Here is a 10,991-nt window from a genome sequence, read left to right on the forward strand (position 1 = left end):
CCACTCCTCTTCTGAAAGTTATCTCCCGCTTTCTCTGTCGACGTCTCAACGATGGCTACCGCTGCCGCATCACCGACTCGACTGTCTCAAAAGGAGGCTGACATTCAGATGATGTTGGCCATCGAGACCATCTAGGCACCAAAAATTAATAAAAAGACGCATCTTCAAGAGACGCAACAAATGTATGCATTAGATCTCCTCCCTAATTTTTCTCAGATTTACTTATTTTTTGGTAAATATAATATGAAATTTCAGATTTTTGAAAATGTTTTGTTTGGTGTGATGGTGTTTAAAATGGTGGGTTATTTCTAATTTAAGATGAAATGATCAATTGCATCGTTCGGTATACTGGGTTTGTGTATATATATATATTTATTTATTTGGCTGAATTTGTATAAATGTGTATATTTTTGCTTAATCTGGTATACAGCTTTAGCATTATTTGTTCTTGTTGGTACATTTTCTAACCTTATTCGCAAAATCCACATTGATTATTTTTGTGTGAATTTAATTTCTTTTGGGAAAAATTTTGATGGGTTGCTTTGTTATGGATGGGTTTTCATAATCATGTTTTTTAGTCCGACACTGCATCAAACACTTCACTAAACTAGTCCAGTTTAGTCTAGTCTAAGCCAGTCCAACTTAATCCCTGCAACTAGTCCGGTGCAACAAACGCATCCTAACAATCTAAAAACATAACACATCGAATAAAAGGATCGGGTTTAGAGCCGAGGTTCCATCAACTCATAGCTCAAACAGTCAAACCAGCTTGTAAAAACAAGTTTAGTTTGACTTACTTTGTGAAGATCGAACAAACCCTAATGTTGAGTCTTACATAATGAACAAATTCACGAGTCTTTCGGTTAAGCCCTTCTAACTAAACATAATTACTTATAACAAATTTACAAGTACCGAACCAGTTATCTTTCTTTGATCACGAGAGAATTATTATAATCGTTATTGCTCTTCCCTACCATCAAATAAGCTTTTTAAAGTAGAAATTAATGACTTGATGTGTAACCCATTGACTTGGAATACGACATCACAATAAATACTATTCTGAGTTTTATGTTTTTTTCCTCGATATTGCATGTCTTTATTTTTAGAAAGTTTTAACGAAAAACTTCTGGTACTGTTTATTTTAAAGAAAAATCACATTTTTAAACTAAAAAGTCAATCATGATACTATTCACTTTACCCTTTATTTTGTCTTTATCGTTAAAACTCAAAATTTTCAAGCCATTTTCATTAGTTTTCCTTTATTTTTATGGTAGTCAATTCTAAACTTTAATAATATCTAACGAGAACTGATCGTACGATGTATGATAAACGGACATAATCTCTAAATTTCCAAGAAAATGATCTAGCAGAGATTTTGATTTTGAAACATTGACGACCAGAAGAACGAGAGGTTTATATGCAGTCAGCTATCTTATCTGGGTGTTCAAAGAGTACTTCCACATACTTTGTTTAATACAGTGAAATTCTACTAATTTTAAAACTACTTAAGGAAAGGGATCATCTCCATATTCCTTCATCCTAATTCATCAAATTAGAGAATCTGTGTCATTAAAAATTAATCTAACAACTGAACTTATTATAACTTTTAAAGTAGATCTCTGTTTGTAGCCGTTTGATCAAATTTCAATGACACAAATTCATTGATTTGATGGATTTCAAGAAATGGATCCACTACTTAATTACCCAAAAAAAAACTACGCAAGTATCAAACATCTTGTCGTGCCAAATACGGAAGTGATTTCAAATACTATTTTTAGTTTTTTACAAACCCCTCTTTATGCCGCCCTAAAGGGATTTTGAAAGAGTATCTCAAAAAAAAAAAAAAAAAAGATTTTGAAAGATTGACGACCAGTAGAACGAGAGGTTTATATGCAGGCAGCTATATTATCTGGGTGCGTACAGTTGAATATCAGAGTGCACAACGAATAAGACTAATAAATAATAAGAATATTATTAAAAGAACGAGGATGCCGAAACAACTACAAAACCCTAAATGCTACATTGTGAATAGCTTGACTTCTTCTCTAATGAATAACAAAGCACCATATTTATAATAAACTAACCCTAATTTCTAACAAAACCTAATTCTAATAGGATAAGCTCATAAAACCAAACATTCAAATAAACCAAAATACTAATATTTTCCAACACCCCTCGTCAAACTCATGGCGGTACACGACATGAGTTTGCCAACAAGCAGATGTGGATGCAAGCCTCCAAATTCCAATGCCAATACTAATGCCGATGCCAATACCAAGACTGATGCCGATGCCAACTTCCGAACAAACAAACAAAAAATCCAACCAAATTTTTTTTCTTTGCCCACATAGGCCTCAAACAAGCAACCATTTTTTTCTTGTTTCTTCCTTTTTTTTTTTCACTCACCTTTTTTTCCTTCTTTTTTCATTCCATTCTACTTTTTCCTTTTTTTTCCTTTGCACCAATACAGACTTGTAGATACTCCTGCAGGCTACGGCGTTCAAAGGTGCAGAAGCTGAGTCATGGGACAAAAAACGAACGAACAATTTTTTTCTTCTTGCAAACAATCAATACCAACTAACAATCTGAACAAAAACGACAACGGAAACAAGCAAACAGGTACCAACCCGAAGCAGATTAAATCCCGAAGGATCAAACCTGCTCTGATACCAAGTTGAATATCAGAGTGCACAACGAATAAGACTAACAATTAATAAGAATATTATTAAAAGAACGAGAATGTCGCAATGGTTACAAAACCCTAAAGACTACATTGTGAATAGCTTGACTTCTTTTCTAATGAATAACAAAGCACCCTATTTATAATAAACTAACTCTAATTTCAAACAAAACCTAATTCTAACGGGATAAGCCCATAAAACCAAACATTCAAATAAACCAAAATACTAATATTTTCCAACATTCAACATACTATGTTCAAAAAGAATATATCATACACTTAAATTCTACCAATTTTTAAACTACTTAATTACCAAAAAAAAGTACTTAAGTATCAAACATCTTGTCGTGCCAAATATGGAAGTGATTTCACATATTATTTTTAGATTTTTACACTCCTCTTTATTTATGATCATCAAATCAAATAATTCAAACGAAATTAATGGCTAAGATTAAAAAAAAAAAGTATATAAGGGGTTGAAAAAGGTGTTTGAAAATTATTTTTCACCAAATAAACTAGTTAATAAAAGAAAAAGTAGATGCCATACTTGTTGAGACATATTTTATTTTTATAAGGATACAAGGGAACTAACTGAGAAGTTTAAAGCCTATTCAATTTAACTTTTTACTCCTCCGAAGTTCGAAGTAGCCAAAGAAAGTGTATCAAGGGAAAAAGGAAAACTAACTTTCTATCTGAATAAAGAAATTTAAGATTATTATGAAATTTTAAAACAACAAAAATTAAAATATCAAAATTTTATTTTCTAAAATTTTTGAATTTTTTTATTTGGCTAATCTAAAAGAATAATGAAATTTGAATGCGGAATTTATTATTTTTAAACACTCAGTTATAGAAATTTGGAAATGGCACATATTTATGTGAAATTTAAACTTAGGAATTAGATATCTTAAATTCTAAGATTTTTCACACAAAAATTGTAAAGTTCTATGTTTATGAATCGAAACAAGGGAGTATGTACATGTCAACTTATAAATTCTGACTTTAGTCAAAATTTCAAATTTATTTCACTCATGCAAACAGAGTGTAAATGGCGGTAGAAATTATACCATCCATTGAGTGACTTTTATAAAGAACTACAAAATAATAACTGTTTAATAGAAGAAAATAATCTCTTTTATGGTGCATGATTGTGAACATACTATATATTAATTTAAAGGTGTGGTGCCAAAAAGTATAAAAATTAAATAACATCAAAAGGATTCATATATAGCAAAAGTTTGATGTTGCCACATTACTATTTTGGGCCGTGCATCACTTTCACCATGCACTAAGCAGGATATTTTGGATGGTATTTATGCTCTGCTTGTCCAATCGAGGCAATTTCGAAATCATGAAAATTCCAAAGGCACACTTGCACCATGTTACCAGCATCATCTACCCATTTTGTTTTGTCCACAACTAATAATTAATCAAAAGTTTATACTTTGAAAGATGAATGAGATTCATAATTAGTGTACCATTCAGTTGAAGTGAAGTCAGAGCATCTCTAATGAAGTCTTTAAACTATTAAATAGTCAGAAATATAGTGAATATTGGAACATGTTACAACTCTAACCAAGCATTTATTATCTAATGAATGGCGCTTGATGTTGGAATTGGCATCATGGAATGAAGACGTTGCATTTGACATATACCTTAGAGACGCTCTTTGCATGAACGCTACCTCCAATTAAAAAAAATGGAATAGTGCAATAATTATTAATACTATGACAAATGGGTTAATAGTGCAATAACCTTAAAGGTTATTTTTGCTAATTCTTAGTAAAACTCTCTAATTTTATGTGTTAGAATTACATTATATATTAAGTTAGTTTTATGTCCTAAATCACAAAGGTGCAATAATTCACTAAAAAAGAAGCTTTACGATGGAGGTCTGAAATTCTTTTGACAAGCTCAAGTGGCAAAGCGTGACCATTTCTACCTAATAACAATGACCGTACACAAAGTTAAGATAATCATCTACATCTGTTAAACTAGCAACTTTGGAACTAAATTAATCAAGTTGAACATCCAAGAGATTCTCTCTCTCTTTCTGTGTGGGCAGTCGTACGTGTCTCCATATTTGCTTGCATGAGATTATAGCTGGGCAAGCCATATATTCTTTACATCATCTCAATCCCTTCATATCTTTCATAAAGGTTTATGCGTCATGCACAGCCCTCTTTGATGCTTTTGTTATACATCTCTATTTCTCAATCCGCAATTTTGGTTGGCAATGTAGACTTTATGAAAAGTTATAGGGAGTGTTTGGCATTGGTTTTAAAATAATTAAAAACGTTTTTTATAAAAGTGTTTTTGAAATCATTTTTTAGTAAAAATGCAAGTGAATCATGAAAAAACACTTGAAGTGTTTCTTCCAAAAAGCACATAATGGTGTTTCTTCAAATTTGCACTACATATGCTTTTGGAACTAAAAAACACTTTTAGCTAAAGCATTTTCAACCATTTTAAAAACAATTCTAAACACACCCATAACCTTCTTTGCACACTCTCTGTTACTCCTATGTATGTTACTATTTAGTGGTAAATTATTCAAGGAGTCCTAGCTAGATAACCATATTTTACAATTGTATTTTATTTACTTATTCAAGGAACAGTCAAGCATAACACACCTCCATCCAAACACCAACACCAGTGAAAATTGTAAAAATTTACTAGATAATTTTTAGTGTTTGTAATTTGGTTCATAATGTTTAAATATGCATCTTTCCAGTGAAGATCTCTTTAAGATGTCATATTTTGTTTTAATTATGATTTGGATTGGCTACCTAATCTAAAACTTTCTTTAATTCTTGGATATTCAAGTAATGCATGCTAAATAAAGTTCTTCTTTCTCATGATCAGGGAATCTTAATTGTGTGAGCGTGTGTTTGGGGAAGGAGGGTTCTCGTTCTATATATCTTTCCATATGTAGAGGTACAAATATCGACTAAATTATGTGTGAAACAAGATTGGAATATTCATTTGAGCATTCTAAATCTAGGTTTCTAGTTCGTCTTATGAAAACTTCATCTAAATTCAATCTGTAGGATCTTAATGCTTGAAGGGATACTTCTTAGATTGATTATGTAGGTTAAAGGTTTCAAATTACTAGGTTTATAACCGTATTAATTATTAAGACATGTTTACTTATTTGGTATGAGGAAAAAAAGAAATAGAAATTAGAAGAAATGCGTAAAGGATTAAAAAAACCGCACCTTGATTATTTCATACTTCTATTTTTGAGGTCGTCATATCAAAAATCAACGAGCATACCTATTTATCGTAAATTCATTTCTTATAAGTAAGCATGCTCTGAATGAATTATTTTCTAATTAAAATGCATGCATATTTCACCATCTATTTATAGAGCAGTAAATTGTGACTTCCTAATATTGAAATAATCCTTAATTTCAGACTCCCCCCTCATGATCATCCCACATACAACAGCTCTTAAATGCTTAGTATGATCTTAAAGTAATTAAGGAACATTCGAAAGATAATCAAGTTGATGAGGACGAGAGTAATAAGGTTCATATATCTTCATAGCTAGCCAGTCATCATCTTCCACTGGTTTTTTAAAGAAAGAATTAAGGTCAGAATTTGCAACTTACTATCTCTAAGGGTAGTAGTGACGTTCAAAGATGCGTCGTGGTATGAAAAGTTGGGTATGATTATCTTGTTCAATTGTACCATAAGATAAACTAAGGGATTCTTTAGATATAGGCCCTTGAAATTTTTATTTTACAAACAAAAACCCACCTAATTTTAAACATTTAAATAAAAGAATTGTTATTAGCATTCAAAAAATCTCATTCTACACTCCAAACTTTGTATATTAGAAAAGAAAAATACACTGTGAGAAGTGTAGAATGAGATTTTTTTAAGTGCCAATAATATTTCCCTCAAATAAAACCCAAATTTCAAATAGACTGCCATGTCGACAAATATATAACCAACTATTACAACACATTTGCAACTTATGCCACAAAATCCTAATTTGGTTAATAAACAATGTTATTACTCATCCTAATTATGATGAGCAATTAAATCATATGGATATTTTACCTTTCTTGTATCATAAATATTAGTAACATATATAAATTAATTTACCATATTAAAAAAAAAGACAAATCTTGTACGAAAAAAAAAATTGTTTGAATCATGTATTTACCTACATATAAATTAATTTACCTACATTTAAATTAATTTACCTATTCCAATAAAAATTAGTGATATTAGATAATGTTTGAATGTTGTCGGTTTGTTGTAGGCAATTAAATAAACTTGTAATCTAATGCCCATAAATCATGTAGGTAATTAGACCATTTTGGAAGACCTTTTAAATTTTGGTTCGATGGAATAGGTAAATTAGATTATTTTGTAGTATAAATTGTGCAAAACATATAGCTTTTGTTTTGTGCATTAGGGATTGGAGTATATATGCAATAACTTAAGCTGTTTTAGGTTTATTGTTGTGTTGGTAGGTAAATTAACTGGTATATTAATGCACAAAATCATGAAATTAATAATAATATTTTTCAATCGGCACCTTAAAACAATTTGAAAGTTAATACATTGAATGAATGGCATGAAATATTTTGTAAAATAAATATAATAATTAAATGGATATAACAAGTAATTGATCCAAAAACTCAATCCAAGTATTAATAGGGTAGTTTAGGCATTCGGAAAATACACAATTTCAAAATTCAAACTTAATTAAAGAATTTGCTTAGTTTGAACCTAGAATGGGCTTTAGTTAAGAAACCAAAAGGAGATGAGTTTTAGTTAAGGAAAATATAGTTTCAAGGGGTAATGTCAAATATTCAGTAAACGAAATTCATCTAAAGCTTGATCGATTCACTAGAAGTTTAGAACCCTTGTTGTTCATGGATATATGTAACATCCCACATCGACCAATGGAGAGAGGGTAATGTGTCTTATATGTACATACCCACCTCCATATAGCATGAGGCATTTTGGGAGCTCACTGGTTTCGGGTTTTGTAGGAATTTCGAAGTTAAGTGAGAAAAAGACCAGAGCATTCCCAGGATAGGTGACCCACTGGGAAGTTCTGCTCACGTGAGTTCCCAGAAACAAAATCGTGAGGGTGTGGTCGGGGCCCAAAGCAGACAATATCGTGCTACCGCGAAGTCAAGTCAGGGATATAGTGGAGCCAGGATTGGGATGTGACAATATATTTCGTTGTGGTCCAATCAAATCGCCACACACAATGTTATAAATGTAATTATAATACGTGTATGTATTTATTAATATTATACTTTGAGTTATTTTCATGAGAAACATTACGCGACTCTTGTACATTAAAAGTTTTCTTTTCTACTTAGTAGTGACTTGAATAATCTTTATAGAACTATGACTCATTTGGAAGTTTTAACGAAAAACTTGCGGTACTGTTCACTTTACCTTTTATTTTGTCCTTATCGTTAAAATTCAAAGTTTTCAAGCCCTTTTCATTAGTTTTCATTTTTTTAAAATGACTAAAAACGCTTTTATTGTAAATAGTTTTGAAATCAATCATTTGTAAAAATGCAAGTGAATCCTGAAAAATCACTTAAAATGCTTCATACAAGAAGCACATAACTAATGTTTCTTGCATGATTGCAGGAAGCACTTCAAGTGCTTTTGGAACCCAAATTTTTGTCTCTAAAAGCAATTTCAATCATTTTAAAAGCACTTCTAAACAAGTCCACCAAACGAGTAAAAATTTTTATGCCTTTGATCATTGATATATACTTGTCCTCATCACCATAATTAAAAAGGAAAACTAATGAAAATTGTTTGAAAACTTTGAGTTTTAATGATAAGGACAAAATAAAGGGTAAAATGAATAGTTTCATGATTGATTTTTTAGTATAAAAATATGGTTTTTCGTTAAAGTGAATAGTACCGAGAACTTTTCGTTAAAGTTCCCTAATTAAAAATTTGAAAGCCCAATATGATGTATCTGCAATAGGTGCGAAGATGGGCAAGTCAATGACCCTAGCTAAGTTAATAACTTTGTTCAATTTGTACATAGTGTGGGGATTGATCCACGAACACTGAATGATGCTACCACACGTACCTGTAAATATGTGAGCTTGTGGCCAATCAAGTTTACTGAAGTCGCTATTAGTTAGAGACCTAATTAATTAGGACATATGAAAGCACTTTAACCCTACCGGTAATTTTGGTCAACATGAAAATGACTGGATAAATAACTGGAGAAAATGACACAGTGGATTGTATGGTAGAAATTGAACACCCTAATGAATTATCTTTCTATCCAAAGCTTCCAATTTGTGGCTTAGGGTCAAGCCATTGTCTAATATTGTATTTAATATGCAAAATGGTAGGCCTCTAAATTATCTATTTATCTAATTAAGTCAATATTATTTAACTTTTAGTTTAAGTAAACTAAGAGGAAAGTTCTTTTAGAACGATCCTTGTAATTGAGATAATATTTCACTTTGAATATGTTAATTTTAATTTGTACAATCAAGTCTCTTTGTTTAGTTTGTTCACTATATTAAGTAATTAGGGCCAAACATAATTTTCTGTTTAATTATATTAGCACAACAAATTTATACGTGACATGTTGGTAATGTGTTATTAGTAAAATAACATTGACATATCACGTGGTGTTGTAATCAAATACAATAATTTCTTTACGGCCATACTTACTTGGACTAAACCAAGAAGTAATGAGAAGGTGCCATGAAAATGAAGCCATATATGCTTTCTGTGGTCAAAACCTAAACTGAGTTATGAAATGTCATTAAACAAGAGGATTGTTGATGCTCTTGAAAGTGATGGAAATTAAACCAGGCATAAAAAGTTTCTTTTTCTTCTTCTTTTAGTTGTTAAATATCACAGAAAATTAGCCGATAATGTGCTGTTGAAGTCGATGGTTAACGACATACTTTCATCATGGGTTAGGTTCTTCGATCGACCTGTAAAATTTAATTGCAGCAAATTCTATTATCAAGGTCTTTTTCAATAATAAAAAAAAATATCTAAAATATCCATGAAATTGTCGATATTTTAAGACTCGTTGCGCTATTTGACCAAACTTGTTGGTTCAACGTCCAACGAAAGTCGCTAACCTTCGTCACCGTTAGCATTGGGTACTCTCTCGATAGCTTCAATGGTTCACTGAAAGCCTTTGTTGTAATGAACCGCAAGCCCGCCCTTAAGAAAGAAAGACATAATAAGGCTTGGTTGCGGGATCCGACAATGATGAAAGTTACTCAGCCGATGTGGCCGGCTACTGGGAACCGCAAATGCAAACTTCACCCTATGGTGGTGAGATGTAGGAAAATCAATAAATATCGGTGATATTTACTGACTCACCATAAAACCAATTGGCAATATAAGAAGTAACCCAACTTATCATGTAAGGTTCCTCCTCCTATCAATGTGAGACTAATTCTCAATAGATATACTCACTCCATTACAAATTTCCGTCGAATGTAACCGGTATTGATGGATATATCCATCTATAATTTCATAAATTTACATATTGATATTTCCACTTATATCGATATTTTAAACTTGAAAAAATGAAATATGAAAACATACAAATGTTTTGATTAGCAACGACAGAAAAAGTTACAATATAGTTGCATATTTTCAGTAATAATTTGCTTCTACATGCATCTACGTAAGTAGACCTAAGACCATCCAATCGGAATAGGCCAGTAAGAAAATTAGGCAGAAATTTTAATCTCCAAATTCAGTGGTTCTCTTGGATGGATCATTGTCGTTAAAACACTTTCAGTTAGGCAAGAGATTAGTTCAAATTTGGCTAGTAGTTGACTGTGAGAGCTGATGAACATTTACTGAAATTGAATTCTTCACTGTTCTTTTGAAATAAGTTAACGAAACAGCTAAATACGTGACTCACGCTGAGATTTTTTAATCAAAACTTATACGTCTAGAGACAGGTAGAATGAGTTAGATTAATTGGCTAAATTAAATAATGTGTGTGCCATTTACGTTTGAGTTCGAATCTCTCTTCTTTCAACTAGTAAAAAATAAAAAGAGAAGTTCCAAGAGGATAGGGAAAATGGTGTTACTTTCCGTGTTATCTTTTTGGGTAGGGTAAGCAACAATGATGACCCAAGGATAAGTTATTATTTTGGTCAGTGATCTAAGAAATTAAGCTACATAAATTATTATGTAGAAGATTAAGTTATTACTTTGGTCGGTGAAAGCTATATATGGCGTTGAATAGAGTGTCACTATTTTCCACTTAGATGAGTCGACTAGTACTCCCTTTTAGGAGTAAGGTAGTTGGCGTGTTGTT

This window comes from Malus domestica, chromosome 02, assembly GCF_042453785.1.
Source record: "Malus domestica chromosome 02, GDT2T_hap1".
NCBI lineage: Eukaryota > Viridiplantae > Streptophyta > Magnoliopsida > Rosales > Rosaceae > Malus > Malus domestica.